The 19,465-nt window shown below is 33.9% G+C and overlaps 1 long non-coding RNA gene across 1 annotated transcript in view; it reads left to right on the forward strand.

Moving 5' to 3' along the window:
- The first annotated feature begins 3,819 nt into the window (after window positions 1–3,819).
- The window catches only part of LOC105252403, a 56,548-nt gene continuing 40,902 nt past the window's right edge, over window positions 3,820–19,465 (forward strand). Inside the window, exons 1-2 of the long non-coding RNA XR_889299.2 lie at window positions 3,820–4,032; window positions 13,493–13,530. This is a non-coding gene — a long non-coding RNA (uncharacterized LOC105252403). The remainder of the gene's footprint in view (window positions 4,033–13,492; window positions 13,531–19,465) is intronic.

The raw sequence follows: 19,465 nt of genomic DNA on the forward strand, positions 1-19,465 counted from the left end.
AAAGAGGAAAGAGGAGAGGAAAAGAGAGAAGAGAGGGAGAGGAGAAAAATAGAGAGAGAATATTATTCGAAGATAATATAATTTCTTTATACATGTCGCTTTTTGCTTTTATTATTTTAACGTTTGATTTAGTCAACATGGGTCAAGGATTAAACAATAATTTATCTGAAGAACCAAGATAATGAAGAAAATACGAGTATAAAAACATTCATCATACTTGCATTGAAAATATCATCGTGCATTGATTTCATAAATGCAGAAAAAAATGTGCACACAATTTTATACACATCCCATAAATGACAACTTGATTTTTCTAAATTAATAGAATATGTAGCATTATTTTTATATCTATGTAAAAGATGGACGTCTCTTGAGAAAACTGTCAGAATTGTAAAAGTAATTGAATAGATATTTTTTTCGGACTGCAATATATAAAATGTGTAAACGTGTAACAGTTGTACATAATAGTTGTTACGAAGAATCTTGAAGAAGCATTTCAGAAGTTGAAGGTTAAAACACAAGGCTTATACTTCCAGAAAAAGAAAATGCTATTTTCGCGCAGCCTGTATATTCGTGCGAAATTGGTCCGTAAACAAGCTAACTCGTGAAACTCGTGATGTAGATGTGGCGAACATGGCCAAGAGTAATATTTTCTTTCTTTCGTTTAGCGAAAAAGAAACCTCAACTTATTTACTTTTGCTTTCCTTAAACGAAATGAAGCCCTTCCGAACGAAATATTAAATATATTTTACGCTTTATTCACACAAATTAATTTAGCTTCCTGATAATATTTACGTACATATATGTACGTAAAAAATATATATATAATTATCTTTGTTTTTTTTGCAAATTAGCGCAATTATTCTATCGTAGAATAACAAAAAATTTTCCTGCGGTTAGATAGATATCTAACACAATGGGGATCCGTATTCCTCCTTCACCTCATCCGCCCATATAAACAGATTAATAATACATACGTAGCGAAATGGTTCAGTGAATTCTTGATAGTTATCATATATGCGCGTAGCTTACATAGCTGTTGAAAAGAAACATATTCGTTTCCGTATCACGTAATCTAATTAGTAGAATGAGAATTAAATAATTGTAAATTTATGCCATAAATCTATATGGACATGAGACTCGCAGCGTACATAATACCACAAATTAATAAAAATGATATATTATAAATGGCAACAATTTTAACATTCGAAAAATTTAAATATTTTATTTATTTCGCACACAGATAAGATAATTATTGCTCAATGTTATCTTGGAATAGTCCTTTAAGAGAGAGATGCGTTATGAAAGAAAGATATCTGCGTTATTTTATAAGTCCTTGCTTTTTGTTGCCTCTACTTTTGTCCTTTCATTTATATACATGGTATACATAATGCATGAGCTATGGGAAAAAATAGCAGAAAAAAGTTTATATTATCCATGTTTGTCGAAAAAGGCAAGAGAGAGACAAGAAAAATGATAATGTTAATTCTTTCATGATACTTTATTTATTCTTTAGCATGATACCTTATCTATACTTTAGCTATTGAGCTCGAGCTACGAAAAAATGAGCGACGAGAAATCAATGAGAAATTTATGATAGAGAGAGAAAGAAAGAGCAGATATAAATAAGAAAAAATAAAAAGAAGATATCGTGAATCAGACAAAATCAATTAATGTCAAATCTGACGTTACTACCGTATCAGATAATCGTTACCTTCGCGAGCACAAAGTAGATAGATGAGATCACTATCACAAGATACGTATATGTCACATTACATAAATGTATCTACCTTATGTATCGTATATGGCATAGCATATTCCGGTCGCGTCGTTCATACAACAACTGTACTCTGTATCGAAACGTCCGTTTGCCGTGAGTTGCTAGAGCAATATGGACGAAAATGTCTTCCAAAGGTGAAGGTACATTTTCCCTCCTTCTCCCTCTCTTTCTCTCTCTCTCTCTCTCTCTCTCCGCGTGTTCCATTTCGTCCGTTTCTATCTCTTCGTCTCGCGCGACCACTCAGTCGTATTTGGAGAGACAGGTATTGCTTCCTATTTCCCAGAGGAATGTTAGGTCAATTCCAGATCACGGAGATCACAGAGCGCGCAGAGGCAAATGTACGTCGGCCATTTTCGGGAGGAATAAGGGCGCAGGGGAGAGATCAGCTGGCCGACACAGCGAGGATAAAGGAAGGGAGAGGGGGGAGGGAGAAGGGGGGAATAGTAGGTATCCCAATTTCCACAAAGTACGAGATATGAAAGATTTCTTCGGCGAAAATATCCACCGTGCGTTTCTTTTACGTCGCACGAACTGCGTGTCCGAGATGTTAATTGAATTTCTTATTGCTCCCCCTCCCCGTAAAGTTCCACTCGGAGAATGGGGGCGAATTTATTTTCGCTCGTTCCACGCGATGCACTTTGTCCCTGGCGATTTTTGCAATTTATAAATTGGAGAAGAGACGACGCGCATGTAAGAGATGAGGAAAGTTAGGGGGAGAATAAAATAATCCACGGGGCGCGGATCCCAATTCCACAAAGTACGCGGACGATTTCTGCTCGTACATAAATGAGTCTAATACATTTTTGCGAATCGGTCCCGTCGTCCTCGTTACGATCTATTCTGGACTACGAGCTTTACTTTGTTCGGCTCCGATATTTTGGTTAGCCGATCGTGGACCAGCGTATTTTTACTGCGCAAAGTTCGGAAAGTACTTGGAACGAAGCATACAGCGATCTTCGCGACTGTTCGGGGGAGAGAGAATTTTCTCCGTTTATTTATAGCGACGATAAAAAAAGAGACGAGTGACGTTTGTACGATACGGCGATGAAATAACTGGCGCGGAAAAATACGGCTTTGTGTACACGCGCTATTAAAAAATTGCAATTAATTTACCTGCAGATCGAAAAAAATATCGATACGGTCGCGCTACAATTTTCTTATCTCGGGGTTAGTAGGTCATTGCGATCGTAAAGCCGCTCGTAGGTGTTTCTAACGGGAATAGTCGATTATATACATGAACAAGCGGCATTTATGGCGCCGAATCCTTGTGCATAGGACAGCTGGCGGGGGTGACGAATGACGGTGAGGAGAACATCTAGACATAGCCAATTGAAAATATTTAATTAAATTATGTTTTCGATTTGATAAGGAATTACTTCACGCGACTCGAAGGCGCTCTTATATTTCAATTGACAGAACAGGTATTGTCGATTATCAAACCATATATGTATACCATGTACTCGGTCTATACCTGTTATCACTGGATACGATACGGTACCTTTGATCAATTGTGATTGTATTGTGATATTCGGAAATTTTGTTATTAAAAATTTTACTTGATCATAAATAAATCTTAACCTTGCAAAGTCATGTTAAATTAAGAAAGGAACTAATGCGATTGTTAATATTATCCTTCGAAATATTTATAAATTGTTATTTCATTGATTATAGCGCGTAGTTGAAATAATTAATAATTTAATTAAAAAATGATATATTACATAACTAAGATTAACTGAAATCTATTAAATAAAATTTAACTATGCACGATATCGATATTAAGATAAATCACCCTTGACGTATATAAGTTAACAACTAATTTTTTTAATACAGATTGTTTCGTATAATGAAAAATGTCGTGATTGATTTTCCATCACTAAAACCTTCTATATGTAATTAATTCATTCTTCAGATATAATTAGTCGATGATCTTAATTCGTAGGAATTATTTTCCGCGAGAAAATATGCTCTCATCGTCATTCGATAAGGCGATATAAAAGTCTATAACTAGCATATCTGGCTGTAATAAAACTACACTAAGAGAATAACCGAATAGCGTTCCATATAAGAACTGCCTCGACACAATCCGTCGCAGTGATGATTTAGACGACGACGATAGACATCGATATTGGATCAGATCTATCCAGGTTTTCCTAATTTAATGACTTCTCTCACTCGACTGCGATGAACTTATTCAAACGATTGCGAAGCACATCGGAGCCAAATTATTTGACGCGTCTTCTCACAATTTCCGGGTAAGAATGTTATATAAAATATATTTTTCTTGAAGAATTTCATTCAACTTACGGAGAGACTGCGCGGAATACTTTTTTTAATCGACCAAGATATCGAGTAACCCTAAGAGTGAATGAGATATCAAATGACATTTAACCGAGGTCGATAAACCGTGGGTCTGATCTTTGTAGAAAGATAAAATTGCACGTTTACAGTGAGACGCAAGATGCAAGGAAAATAAAAATCTCAGCTGCGACACTTGCAATGTGAAGCTCTCTTGGTGTTCAGTCCTTTAAAGATTAAATGTTAATGTTTTCGCGTTTCGAGAAAAGTCTTGCTTTCTCGCTGCAATGAAAGTGTGTACCAAAAGTTTCGAAATAAAATAAGATTCGAGAGAGACGCGTTACCGACTTTTGCGAGGTGAAATTTTTGTAGCCCTTCTCCGCCCGCCAAGAGAAAGAGGACGCAAGGGTTTATTGACCTAACGGTATCAAGTAGCACGAAACACACACAACGAGAAGATATTTTTAAGATCGAAGGCAGGTATTTTTTGTGTGGCCAAAAGAATATCGTGTTAAATCTACTTCATTTTTTTTCCATCGATTCAACTCGTCTCAGGTATTCTTCTCCCTGGGAGATAAAGGGTTGCGTTATTTTTTTTATTCTATTTGCTTTGGTTATCCGGAAGCTACCGCATCTTCAATAGTCCAAGTTTATTTTGCTTTATGGGATAGTTGCCTTCTTCTCGGCAAAGCAAACAAAAAATTCACTAGGAATTTCGTGGATTGTAAATCTTTTCTTTTAAACCATTTTATATTTTATTGCTTTCCTTAGTCCTTATATATATATGCATATACATATATAAAGGATGCACAATATATTTTTACCAAGACAGTAATTTTATCGAAAATTTCACCATTCACGTGTGTAAGTAACGATGATTAATAAGAATATATCTTGTAATATATCTATTAATAATCTGGTCAATTTGTGATAATTTCTTTGAATTTGCTATAAAATTAATATCTGTATTTTTTACAATTATATATTAACGCAATCAATATATTATATTTATTTATAATTATATTATTTCTCATAAAAAAATCTCACAATTATTCAATCTGTTATTCTTATGTTTGCTGTATTTGCGACAATGAATGGGAGAAGCTATATTTATTGTACATCTCTGAAATATCATATTTCTGAGACTATAATATTGGATCCTAGCTGGAACATATCTAAGGGATATGTCCTGATCTTTAGAGAAAATAGGATTCCAACGTTTCGTTGTTGGAGTCATCTCTAGTATTGAAAGATATCCGATTCTTTCATCCATGTCCGCATATTTCCTCCGAATCATCCGACTGTAATAAGTTTTTTCTTTAGAACCCATCTTGAAATAAGATGCGATTCATTTTTGATATAAGAAAATTTGACGCAATGCATATAAAATTTTTCCATTATATTGTAAATATAAAAATCTCATTTAAATAAAAAAATATTTCTGTCAGTTTTTCTCCATAAGTGCAAACGTTAATAATAAAACTATCTCCAACAAAATTATCTCTAACATATATATTTTAATTTACAAAATATATTATTTAATCTATTTAATAATTTGATTTGATCATTTTTATAGAGATAATGTAAAATGTAATATTAATTCTTAACGAATTAGAGGAACGGATAGTTTTGTCTAATAACAAAATAAATGCAAACGAATTAGTTGGCCGAAACGGATAACTCACGAATTAGTTGGCCGAAATGGATATCATGATAAGCTAATATATTATATATAATTCTATATATATAACATACAAACTTTTAATTAAAACAATAAGAATCATAGAAGAAATTTCAAGTAAATCGCTTAAAAAATTGTTTCGATTACATGAACGATAAGTCGAAATATTTTAGAGGCAAATCATTTTTTGATACTATTTGAATCAACATTGTCATTTAAAAAAATAAATGAAAATGTAAGGAAATGTAACGAAAATATTTACAAAATTTTCCCCAATATTAAAATGCAAAGAGTATTTAAAAAAAAAAATAAAATAAAATGGAAAACACTCGGGATCACAAAATGGATCACGATGAAGCAGATTTTATATCGCGGAGCGGAAAAAGCACTCTGTGTGTAGCGCGGGATCGATAGACTCGGTTAGCCTCTTATTTAAACGGGCCATGTGTGCGTATGCGTGCGTGTCACACGGAGCATATGTATGTATGTACATAGCGCATATATATATATATATATATATATATATATATATGCACACTGTGTGTGTGTACATATGCATATATATATATATATATGCATATGTACACACACACAGTGTCGCGAATGACGGCGCGCGAGGACGGATTCCGAATTTATAAACTTTGCATGCGCAATATTGCGTGAGATTGCCACGCGCGGCCGCCATCCCCGTCGCCTGATTACGCCAATTTACTTTCATGCAGTTGTTGCATAACCCGCCGCAGTTGTGTCCGCGAATATATTTCGCGCTACGAGTTTGTATGCGCTATATCATACGTATATATTATACGTATACAAAGCGTATATGCAATGTCGGTCGACGACGGAAATTTGACGTCGACGTGCATGCGCGTTGTCGCCTTCCTCCCCCACCCCCATCCACCGCTAGTCGCGGACGATTGCGCGCGTGCCCAGAGTGTGCGTCTACGCGTCTCTCCGTCAACGATCTTTCGCACCCCCGAAATTCGGGTGGGCCAAAATGCACGAAATGCATCGAGCAAGAGGGAGAGCAATATTATCAAACGATGAGTCTAGCATTCCTGGCCCAAGTTATTTCTTTCATCGGTCTCTGCGACATGTTTCCGGTATCTTCAAGTATCTTGTTGTTGGGAAATAATGGAGATGGCGATCATCGTGGACCCTCGTCGAGAACTAGGTCGAGCCTATCGCGCGATATCGATTTTCTTCGTTAAACCCGTTTTTCCTCGACCATAATTATCGCGCTATCCGCGAAATGTTGCTCGCGACTCGAACGAGATCAATTTGATCCTCGTCTCATTATACTTTTAATGACGATCGTACGTTGGGTCGTTTTATACGACGCATCGAAAATGTAAGATAACGCGGGCCTTTTCGCATTTTTATGTAAATACGCAAACTTGTTAGATGCAGTTCGATATAAAATACGTTCCCGGATAAGGGGAGGGGGAGGCAGGGAGACGCTAATGAAACTTTCGTGGGCAACAATTTTTCATTTTACGATAAGGGTCGCGGCAACATTTGCATGCAGATATTGCGTGCGCGTATCCATCTTACGTCCACTTCTGCGTCTCTTACCTCATGCATACGGTTGCTCGCGTCTATAAGCGACTACACATGTGTGCATGCAACTCGAAACTTTATACATCTTCGTAATTATAGATCATGCGTCGCTTATATAAATAATTGCTGCGCTATCTCATAGCTCTATACAATAAAAGCGCGGCGCGAGCAGTTAAAATACCACAATAAAATATCGCAGAATCTTAATGCCCGCGTAATGTGTCTTATAAAGGATTTACAGCACACGTGACATGTTTGTAAGTGATTAAATCATAGATAGAAATATTGTGTTTACGTCAAAACAAGTACCGATATTATTCAAACGTGGACAAAAGGTTTGGATATTTTTTAAATTTTGGAAGGAAGAAACGGATAGACGCGAGCATTTCGTTTCGAATACTAATTGATTGATGATAATCATTCTAAATCACGACTCGAATTTAAACATCAAGTTTGCATATTTTTAAATATATTTTTACAAGAAAGGACCGACGGAAAGTTTTACTCTGGGAATAATAATTATTTGACGTTTTAAATCGCGACAAATCATAACGTTTACAATTATAAACAAGGAGAAAATTAAGCAACTGTCACATATTACAGTCTGTCCTAAAAGTACTCGAACTAGTATTTTACAAATGGTGCAGTTAGAATTATCTATTTAAAAATGGTACACAATTATTAAAAAAACATTTCGTTTAAAGAAATGTATTCTTTGCTGCGATTATAAAATTTCTAAAAATACTTTTGATATTTTTCTTTTGTAACAGCGGAAATTGTATCGGTCGAAGCCTTTTGGATTTCAAAAATCATATTAAAACGTCTTCTTTTAGCTTCAATTTAAATTTAGGGAATAAAAAGTATTAAAAATATACTAAACCCTTTAAACTAAGCTCAACTGCTTCGTAGTCATAATTGAATCATCTTGAGCGTCTTGGGAAATGCTTCTTTAATTCTACACCAAATTTTTAACGTTTGCTCTTTGCTCCATTATCATTTTTTTTCGATAAAATATTCTCACTTTTCTTATCACAACAAAATGAAAAAGCAACGCAATGCGACTAAACTTTACATGATTATAAACAAAATATTAAAGAAAAGAGCTATACACGTTATTTTAATGGTTGTCATTGTTTATGGAGTAATGATTTGGATATTTTTTGGGACAGACCGTGTATCTCGCGTTCGTCGGTCCACGATTGTTGGCCTACGCGTTAGGTTGAGACGCCGAAAGGACCCTTGGCTCCTCGACAACGCGCAGGAGCGAAACATGGCGTTGCAGTTCAGCCATGGCCGCCCGAGAGAACGCCTTTATACCATACACCATCTCTCGTCAGGACTGTGTTATACCCGATTTTCCCTTCCACTTCCCCTCCGTCGACGTCTACTTTGTTTTCTCGGCGCGATAGCTGCTACCTTCGAAGCGAGATGCAGGTGAAACGGCGGTAGAGGGTAGGTGGTGAGGGAGAGGGAGGGGAGAGGATGGAAAGCGATTGGGTTGCCTTGATGGGTGCATCTCGACACAGTGCACGGTCGAAGGTACAAGAGAGCTCGAACTGCGAGGAACCATTTCTACATATCCGGTGTGTCTCGAAAATTGTACATGCTGACCTTTAAGAGATATCACATGAAGACTTACACCTTTGCAAACTCCAATTGATAAAATAACACTAATAATAATGTAATATGCGACAAGAGGCGAATATATGCTCGTTTAATTTGACATAAAATTTTTTGAGACTTTGATGAGAGAAAATTGGGCATGTAATCTTAACGTTCTCTCCGACCCTCGGATACTATTTTTCGAACATTTTTTCATAGGGATATGATTTCCGATGTTTTTTAACTGTCTTTCCTACGAGGACACCCCGTATGTCTCACTTTGATAAATGCATGAAAAACCGAAACTTCCGTCGTAAAAGCAGCTCGAGGCACATCTAGTCTGCTTCACATCGCAGTACACGTATCCGAAAGTAAAGCAGACACTTGTGGATGAATGTGCGCTACGTTTCTTGCCCGCGGCGGGTTTATACACGTTGCGGGGTTATGCAAAGCATCTGTCGTGTAAAGCTAGGAGGATTTACCCGTTGAAAATACATGTATATTCGAGATATTATTTCTAAACGTATATACTCTTTCAAGCAGCATCGCGTTCCCCGAGAGAACGATCGTGCCTGAAAATACAAAACGGGATTTAAAAATATTTAAATTACCGGGCACCCAAACATTTCCGATATTTTTAACTATTCTGTTGCATTATTTAAAAAAATTATTTTAAAAAATTAACACGAATCTTTTTAATTTTTTAATATAATAATATAATAATTTTTAATATAATATAATAATTTTTTAATATAATAATATAGTGTAATAATTTTTTAATATAAGAATCTTTTTAATTTTTTAATATAATAATGCAACAGAATAGTTAAAAATATTTTTTATATTATTTGATTACCAAGTCTCCAATTATTAAATTATTATTTTAAATTTTTGTTATACATATAGATGAAAATTTGTTATACATATATATGAGATTAAGATAGAAACTTGAAAGTAATCGCATCGCATCTGAGGAGAGTCAGTTTGTTTTGTCTCGCCCGCAGGACAATTTCTTTTCTTTCTTTTCGCACATGCAACTTGCATTTAGGATTTCACGTATTCACGCGTACCCCTCACAAGCGTGAAAGTTGTCCACTTATGTTAGATACAGTCGTACTATGACATTGCGGCACTGGGTCTCTTTCTATATCTCTCTCTCTTGCTCTTTCCTCTGTGCACCGCTGTCTTCAGGAAAACTCCTTAAGTTGTAAAGCGACGTATGCACTTTTGTAGGGGTATAAAGCGAAACGTGTCGGTAAAAGAATTGCCTGTATGTGTTACTACGTTGGTACGACCGCGGGGGCTAAATATGTCAAGTGGTATATCAAAGTGGCGGTGTGTGTTTCTTAGAAAACTTAGCTCCCGCCGGGATACGTCGGAAGAGAAAGAACACGGGTTTTTTATCTTTCTCACAATTGTAACGCGCGAGTTAAAGTGGTAACGAAAGAAGAATCAAGGCTTATCCGATCATTAATTACGTGAGAAAATGATATTTTTGCATAATTGAATATCTGTATTATATTTAATAAAAAGTAATTAGATATTTATGAGATAAAACGAGGGATGACGTTTCCAAATTTCTAAAATTTATTAAAATTCAACAACTTTGTAGCCATCGGAAGACATTACATGTTGATAAAACTTTAAATAAATGTATAATATATTTTTTAACCGAATATTCTCATGAAATAAAATAAAATTAAAACTTTTAGAAAATATGTCATTTTATTCGAGATATATAAAATCTCTCTTTTTGTTTCGCTTTTATAAAATATGCTATGTTTTTTAAATAGTTTAAAAGTATGAATATTTAGATTACACCATCATACATATGTACGTGAAATTTTGAGATTTAGATTTATAGGACAGCTTTTATATTTGTGCGTACAAACAGCAAGACAATGCATTTATTGCACTGATCGTAAATTACTGGTGCACGATGATAACATAAAATGCAATCATATGATTGCGTTCTTGATCCAATTGTTCGTACAGATTAATTCTTATCGACACTATAACGATAATTGCGAATAGCGACCCAATAAAATTTGAACTTGAATATTATATAAAAGTCTGTATCACAAAGTAATTTTTATTGGAGTTTTATTCAAAATAAAAGATAGATTCTCAAATAATCACAATTTTAAAAAATGACTATTGCAAGTTATAAATAAAAAGAGAAAGAGAGAAAAAAAATTAATTAATATATTTTTATTCTAAATCACTTTAGATTTGAAATATATTTAAGAGAAAAAAATCAAAAATATTATCGCGTTATGTAAATTATAATTAAACAAATTATTTGATTACATATTCCCTTTTTTTTATATTCTCAGTTTGATATTATAATGTACAACTTTTTAACATTCAGTAAGATTAATAGAAAGTAATATTCAACATTTAGCAAGTGCCAATAGTTCGCTCGTATCATGAATTACAAGCGTCCTTCACATATGAAAGGGTTACAGCTAAAGACACGAGATGCAATTGTAAGCGCGAAAATACGAGCGTGTGAAAGACATAAGCTAGCAGAATAAATGTGAATGCACACGTGTGTCTAATCTGATCGAATCGTTTCAGTTATCCAACGTGAAGAAATTAATAGTGCGAGACCAATCTCAATTTCAATACCTATTTACCGTGAATTCTCATTCGTTCATTTTATCTAGAGCTGCGAAGTTTCTCTCTCTCTCTCTCTCTCTCTCTCTCTCTCTCTCTCTCTCTCTCTCTCTCTTTTTAAAACGAGTTTCCACTTCTTTTCGTTTCTCATCTTTTTATCGGTACCCATATATATACATAAACTTGTTATGTAAAAGCGAAAATTCTAAACATCAATTATTTCAAAATATTATAAAAATATTATAAAATAATTATTAAAATATTATACAATAAATTACGTTCACTACATTATGATAAAAAAAAGAGATTAAAAATCAATATCGATACGTCGATCCAAAAATAAATAATTATTTTAAATGTATCTCTCTAAATTTTGAAATAACATAATGGATAATTTTAAATCAAAAAGCCTAAGCGAACAATTTTAATTGAAAGTTTTAAAATAAACCAAACTATTCGCGCGTCTCAGACAGAGTCTAACACGTGTCTCATATAAATTACCTTGTTGTTCGTACGTGAGCGCATTGTGTTCGTGAGTAATGTCGTGTAACGGTGCCTGCCTTGCCATTGTCCTTTGGACTCAGCTGTTTTAGTTTTTCTTTCTCTTTTTAGCAACTATTATCATTAAGAAACAATTCTTTATTCATTTAAACTTTAAATTAGTAATTACATAAATTATTTAAACTTCTCGTAATTGAATTTATTCAATTTGCATATTTAATAAATCGACAAATACGAAAAAAATTAAAAATTTAGAGAAAATTTATAAAAAATATACAATTAGACACAAATAGTTTTCCAATTATTTTTAGTTCGAAATATGACTTGGAGAATCCTTGATTTTACGAATTATTTTCCTACGCTATTTTTATCTCGATTGAAACACCTTGTACATAACAAGCAGAGTGATATCATCTACTTGAAGCAATTGAGAGGAAGCGCTCAATAACGTGAACAATATGCTTTCTGAAGTAGCAATTTTTAGTCGCCCTGCGCATACGGATATCTATATACGGAATCTTCGATCGTCTCAGCTATATAGCTATACGTGTGTTGCAAAATCATCAGATATCTTTTCAACTGTAGCTCTCTTGGAGATCTTTTATTTTTTTTCTCGGCAAGACATGGAGAAAGATCATCACTCGGCGCGTATCTTGTATCTAATTTTTAAAGTAGTATCTGATTCCGCAAAGTTTGCGCATAAAAGCGCAATGAACAGATGCAAATCCATACTGTGTGAACGATCGAGAGCTGGAAACAACGTGGTTAATGCTGCTTTTGACCAGGATGATGCCCCGCCTTGGCCGTGGCTTAAGAATGTCGCTCGATTACAATGCATCGCGACTGAGGGGTCCAGGTAACCGAATGAAAAAACATGATTCGCGGGAACAGCGGGAGGCCGCTGATCACGATCACAAACACTTTGTAGTCGAGTGGGGGCGAATGACACACTAGATGGGAAGGATGATCATGTCTCGTGAGCTTACAGACAAGTTGAGCCGAGCCTAACTCCTGCATTTGTATCAGGCTTGAGCACGCGTGCTCCGATTTTGCCGATAAATCTACGATAATCTGTGATAACTCATTGTGTCGATAATGATCTTTATCTTTAATTTATAATTTATCGTAGAGCGTAGTGTACACAGTGAACTTGAAAAATGCACAAGGTTAATGTAAGTTTCTCTTGGTTGAGGAAAAATCTCAAAAATACACGATTTATGTTTGATATTTAAAATTAAAATTTTTAGATTAAAATCTTTTTGATGGTAATTGGTAAATAAATTAAGATAAAAAGCAGTCTATGACTTTTATACGATTTTAAAATGATATAATAAATCAATGGAATATGTAATAAAATTTTAAAAATACATCGATTAGTAGAATAGATATTATATTTTATAATTGCATAATATTGCAAAACATTTCAAACTAACAATGTTATTTTATTGTTGCAGGTTTGGGGAGTGCGCCTTGGTAACTTAGCATCTTATGGGTAAGTTGGAACATTTCAATAATAATGACGAGGAAAAAATAAATTGAAATTATTGATAAAAAAACATTTAATAATTTCTTCAATCAACGAAGAAGAATTTAATCGTTAAATTAAAGCATTTATTATATTCCGATTAGATTTTTACAATAGTTTCTTGAAGTTTATAGCTACAAATGTTTTCAATTTATTTATACATACATAAGCACGTGTGTGTAATATTCTTAATTACTTTCATAATTATTGTAAAGAGAAAATTATTGCGAGTATCCGTGGCATAGAATCTACGCAATTTTCTATTTGACCTCGTGATGTAATGGAAAAGCCAAAGTCGTGTGGAGGGGGTGGAAGGTAGGGGGAGGTTCGGGGAGGAAGAGAAGGTAGGAGAATTCCGAGCGTCCATATATAACTCGGAAACCTCAATTTTGGCAACGTGTCGTGGTAGAAAATTCTCGGCGTAATCTGACGGTTTATGCCGATCCGATGCTGGACCGGATAAACATAAAACATGAGGCGACGTAATGGAGAAAGACATATAACAAAGAAACGTTCTAGCAATACTAAGAAGCTGACGGACTAACCTCGTGGATCTATGTTTAGTACAATGTACGTAGTGAAGCTTTCGCCTTTTTTTTTTCCTTACACGAGATTCACCATTGCTCGATACCGCGATATTTTATTGCGGGTGTGGGATCTCTACTGGAGTCCGCCATTTTAACAGGCAATAGGAATTGTATATATGTAATATTATTAGTGTTAATTTTAATATTATATATTTTTGAGAAATTCGGTAATATTACATTTATATTATTTTTTTTTAATATTCTAATAATAAAATGTAAAAATGTCGCGTGATTGGAGCAAACATTTTTTTCTTTAAATTTAAATAATAATAAATGAGAGAAAAAATGAAAAATTATGAAAATAAATTTTATAAAACAAAAAGAATGAAATCTTGAGATTTATGTAAAATTGCTTATTAAATATAACATATTTTCGATTCGTTTTAAAACAATTTCACAATCGTAAAAATAATAATATTACATATTTTTTAGATAGGTAGGTCAAGGGATTGAGAAGAGAGAGGAAGCAGGGAGAAAAAAGAAAGGGAATAACGGTTGATCTCTATGTAGATTGCCGAGAGAACGAAGTATCTCTGTGGAATATTTTCTTGGAAAATACCTTTTTAAGGATGACTTTCTAGAAATTGCTTTACGAGATAGAAATAATCGTTCTCTTGATTGATCTTTGGAAGGAAGGGGAAAACTCGAGAAAGGAGTAAAAAATTTTTTAATGTAATAAACGCGAAAGTACTTCTCGCGCGCGAGAGAAAAGTTCATTATACTAAGTCAGATTTAAGCCGAATCGAAATCCGGAGAAGTTTGAGAGATTGAAATCATTTTGTATCTTGACAATTTTTAGAAAAGAGTCGATCTTAAAATTTCCATTGCATTAAATTAATCATTCGAAATTAATTTAATCTCAAATAGAGACAAATAAAGATGATTATCGTTTGCATTTTTCATTAAGCTAATAAAACGTAACAGTATTAATAAATAAACATTTTCTTATAATTGATTTCTTTATAATTTTATGAAAATATTTGTTTATTAACTGTGACATGTTATTAGCAGTTTAATGAAAAAATACAAGCAATAGTCACTTGTTTGTTCTAAACTGTATTAATAAATGTATAGTTATACACGTGCAATAAATATATTTAGCGGAAACAAGCATGTAGTAATAAAAAAAAACAGATAAAAATAAAATAAATTGATGTTGAGAGTTTTAACTGCAAGATTACATAAACATATGGGAAATTTTTTTCGCAAGAGTTGCCTGAAGCTATCGAGAGAAAAGATCCGATTTTTCAAAATGTCATGGCGGTTGCATCTTTTAAGAGAACGAGATTGCATGTACGAATGGCGTTTTTCTTGATCCGAGAAGTTGGGTTGGGTCTTTCGACGTAACAGCAAAGATACATGTCGGTACAGTGGAGTTTCGCATTGATCGGCCGGCAGTAGAAGAGCTTCGCTCTGATTGGCCAGACTTCACTACATTCTTGTTTCCACAATGCAGATGACAAGGACGAACTCATCCGCGTACTTCATTGATCAAAAAAAGACGACTTCTGCTGTATGAGAAGGAAGGAGGGATATATATATATCGCAATTTATAAGATTGAAAAAGAGAGAAGAGATTGGGAGGAGAGGAGAAGGAAAGAGAAAGAGAGAGATAGCATCATGTAATGCAAATATAATAGAAAAGATAGAGAGAGAAAAGCCATAATATATACATATATGTCCCTGCGTGTGTGTGTCTGTCGAGGGGAAAAGAAAATAAAAGATTTGAAGAGAAATGATCGATCTCTTAGAATGCAATCAGTGATACTTAAAGATAATAATTATGTAAAATTCAGCAATGAATTAATTAACAACGAAAGAGAACTTTGCTTTGAATAAATTTTATGGTATCAAGATTATCAATCTCTCGCTAATAATTGTTTTTATAGAAAATATAGAGGATTTGAATGCTTCGAGAATCCCCTTCTGCTTTCGCCCTCTAATTCTTTCTGTCAACACGATCAATTTCTGTCTGCTTTCTCGCTCCTTTCGCTTCATCAATCGCTTCTTTCTTTTAGCCACTACCAGAGAGTACTGTTTTCTTTTCTTATTAGCCTTGCTGTAGGAATTATACGACCACGTTTTTACAGAAAACGAGTGTGCGAGTATTATGGTAGATTTTGTGCCATTAAATAAGGCACTTCAATGAATTAACCGGTTAATCGACGTTCTGCATTGGCGATTTTCGTCCTCCTCCTTTCTCCCTCCTTTTTTCATGCTTTAGCTGGCATTCTATCTCTTCCTTCCTTTTTGTTTTTCCATTTTCATTGCCTCGCGATGGAATTCAGCATCAGCTGCATTCGACGTCAAAACGTATATTATAGCCGGCGTAATAAGTATGATAATCAGACATCCCGCTGCATCGACGTGGGGCGGGTCCTTCCTTTTCTTTCGTATGTTTTTTTTTTAACCTGCCCGGTCTTGCGTTTAAGCAAAAGAATATATCTGTGTTACATTTATTATCTGCTAATTATATCAATGATTGCGATAAAATGACGATACTTTTAATCTTTTTTAAATACGCTCATAAACTCTCCATCTAAGAGCTAGTCCTCTGATATTTTTTACACATCTCATATTTTATCAATCGCAATCGTACAAATTGAAACATTATCGCCTAAAAAGTCTCCAAGGTAAACAATTTTTTCGCTCTTAAAAATATCACTACGTTAATTCCTTTTATTAATTATATGAAAAACATCCCTTTACGTTGTATCCCTTTTATTGATTAAATGACAGACGGGTCCGCTCTCGGTGCACGTGGCGCCATCCTTGGAGAAAATCACTAGTCACGAATCCCTTTTCCCCCCTCATCGTTCCGCGGAGAATTCTGCGGGAGAAACGGAGGATGTGGAATGTGGAAGGAGGCAGGGGAAAATCAGGGTGAAGTGGGTTGAGACCAGGCGAGACGGGTCAGCCAGTCCAGACCAGTCGGTCGCGCCCCAACAACCCTGTCCGATCCCTGGAAACCGGACGAATAAGGGGGAATAGGGGAGAAAAGGAGAAGGGGAGACCGACTAGTATCGATCCGCGCGTCCATGTTACACGATTTGTAATCATTTTGTATTACACGCCCAGGAGTTTGTTCAAGACGGACAATCGGGACGCTACCTCCCTCAAAATATTTTAGTCAGCTTGGCAAACTATGCAGAAGTATAATATTACATCCCAGAGTAATGTGTAAATATAGTATAGAAAAAAAATGTGTATAAGATTCTTGCATGTTTATTCCTTTTTTCTCAATTTTTATTTACATGTAAAATATGCGAGAATGTTTTATTATTTTATTAACTAAACAAATCTGCAAAAGAATTATTTTCAAAAAGTTGGAATTTTTTTTAATGTAATATATAGAACAAGCTTTTCTCTTTTTTTCCTATCACAGTTTATTTTTTTAAGATAGATAATAATAGGATAAGCAAATAAGAGCCTTTAATTGCACATGTTAAAAAATATTCATAATCTATTCTTTTCATCTATTTTTTTTATAGATTCGTGGATTTAAAGAAAGAGAAAGAATATGAATTTACTATATTTCTAGCACATATGTATACATCCAAAGACTCGTATTTGCCTATTCAGATTATTATTATTTTTTGCATTTATTTTTACGTAATATTAATTATAAGATTTAGGAATTATTAAACTTAATATATTATTTTTAATAATTTTATATTTTGTTATTAAAATATCTCATTATCAATCAAACATGCAAGCAATCATACACATGCAAGCGCATACACAAACATAATAGACAGTCAAGCAACATATTCTAAGTAGTACATATATCTCCATGGACTAAATTTATTTCAAGAATATTCAAATTTTACACGTGTATATAATGTATGCATAGCATAATTTATAGAAACGTTATTGCATCTGTTCGTGCATTTCTCGGAAACACTTAGTGTCAAGAGCAACTCTGCTATAAATCCAAAATGTCCTTGAACTTAAATATCGAGGTGCAGTATATACGTACATACAAGAATACATTCGCACATCAATGTGTAACACACACTCATTCAAAATCTCTCGAAACTCGCGATCGATTCGTGCCACCCTGGCACGAGCGGGACTTGCCTCTGCCTCTGGCATCGTGTAACGTGGACGCAAGTAAAAGCTTGGGCAACTAGCGACTAGATGGCGACTCGAATCAGTCGCTGTCATGGAGCCTGAGTGGTCCAACCAGAGAGCCCGAATCACGTCCCCGTAATCGAGGACATGGCGCGGCAGCATGGCGTCGAATGTACATCGTTGGTATTCCAGACACTTTTTCGTAACACCCTGCCGGATTTTTCTATATATTTCATTCAGAGTCGCAGGTATTTATAAGCCGCTAGGAAAGTAAAACGACATTCACACGCGCGCGAAGCGTGATGTTAACTTTATCTCTAGCTTGCTCTACAGAAACATATTTAACGCGCGTTGAGATTGATTCACGATGTATGTATGTAATCGATTTTGTAATATGTGTCGAGAAACTTTTCACGATAGAAGCTTATCTGGGAGAAAGTTAATTTTTTATTCATTCATTTCGAATAAAAAATATACACGCACAAGCAAAAAATATACACGCACTTTACATAATACGATTTAATTATAATATTTAAATAAACGTATTAAATATTAAAATATTTTTACTCGCAACGAAATATTATTCATTTATTCAGTTTATATAACATTTTACGCATTTTATATATATATATATATATATATATATATATATAAAATGCGTAAAATGTTATATAATATATTTAATATTGTATAAATCATATATTATATATATATATATATATATATATATATATATATAGTATATGATTTATACGATATTAAATACGATATTAAATTTCTAAAATGTCTAATAATTTTAATTAATAAATTAAAGTTATATAAAATTATAAAGTTATATTTTTTTTACCGCGAGAGTGTTTATTGCTTCCTTGCTTGAAAATGATTGAAACTAGATTTCAGATGAAAGGAAAATAATTAATATTTATCGATAAAATTAATTTTTTGTATAGCAACATCACGTATTTTTCATAATATTAACATGAAATATTAATAATAAACTTGGAATATTAAAATAATAATTTTTCTTACACTGTTATTATACATCATAAAGTTTTTTTACAAAGATCATTTTTTTTCGCATCCACACAAACGTGCATAATACGAGCTACGCAAAAAAGGAATATAAAACAAGTCTAGTGCGTCGTAACGTGATAAAAGATATGAAATACGCGTAAATTAAAAGACGGGAACTCTCTTACATGTGTTGCGGATATGAGGTTACTCTCTTATAACGTGATAAT

Source organism: Camponotus floridanus, unplaced genomic scaffold (assembly GCF_003227725.1).
Source record: "Camponotus floridanus strain SB8 unplaced genomic scaffold, Cflo_v7.5 scaffold31, whole genome shotgun sequence".
In the NCBI taxonomy this organism is placed as follows: domain Eukaryota; kingdom Metazoa; phylum Arthropoda; class Insecta; order Hymenoptera; family Formicidae; genus Camponotus; species Camponotus floridanus.